This window comes from Saimiri boliviensis, chromosome 2 (assembly GCF_048565385.1).
Source record: "Saimiri boliviensis isolate mSaiBol1 chromosome 2, mSaiBol1.pri, whole genome shotgun sequence".
Classification (NCBI taxonomy): Eukaryota; Metazoa; Chordata; class Mammalia; order Primates; family Cebidae; genus Saimiri; species Saimiri boliviensis.
The window spans coordinates 129,537,435-129,538,230 of NC_133450.1; the positions used below are offsets into that span (position 1 = coordinate 129,537,435).

Genomic DNA, 796 nt, shown 5'->3' on the forward strand with positions numbered 1-796 from the left:
TGGGTGCAAAGATGTGCAGTTGGAGTCCCAGCTACTTGGGAGACCAAGGCAGGAGGATTGCTGGAGCCCAGGAGTTTGAGGCTGCAGTGAACTATGATCACACCACTGCACTCCAGCCTGGGTGACAGAGCAAGACCTTGTTTCTCAAAAATAAATAAACGGAAATAAATGTAAAAATGCTGCAAATTAAAAACCTCAAAGAAGGGAAATAATTGGAACAAATGGGAATTGATGTTGAATATTTATCTTAAAAACATATACAAACGACATGAGGAGTGTGCCCTTCCGGCAGCACATATACAAAAATTGTAACAATACAGAGATGAGCATGGCCCCTAGGCAGGGATGACTCGCAAATTTGCGAAGCGTTCCATAAGTATAATAATTAAAAACCAGTAGGAGAAGCACTTGGAATAGAGTGTAGGGGCTCTTCACAAAAGCAGAAGGAACACAGGTCGGAACCCCCAGCCCCCCAGGAGCCGGGGGGAGATGGGAGCAGCCTGGGAGCCCCCCATGGTTGGCGGCCTTGCAGCTTCACACCCGCCAGCTCCACTTCTGTCCTCAAAACAAGTCCTAACTAAAGGAAAACAGCACAGCCTGTTTATAATGAGGAAACACTTAAAACAGCCTGGCATTTGGGAACAGCCATGTTACCGTGAGCAAATCTCTCATGAAATAGCCTGCAGCTGTTAAGACACGCGTGTGTGCAGGAAGCAGCGTGAAGGACCTCACCATGCCAGCATCAAGTTCCCAGGCATGGGCATGAAAACGTGGTTTTGTAGGAAATCAGGAGAAA

The 796-nt window shown here is 47.2% G+C and overlaps 1 non-coding gene across 1 annotated transcript; it reads left to right on the forward strand.

The window, feature by feature from the left end:
* Nucleotides 1-277: 277 nt before the first annotated feature.
* Nucleotides 278-380, forward strand: LOC120361438 (U6 spliceosomal RNA). Its single transcript, XR_005577630.1, has one exon. It is a non-coding gene; the product is annotated as a U6 spliceosomal RNA (small nuclear RNA).
* The last annotated feature ends 416 nt before the right edge of the window (nucleotides 381-796 follow it).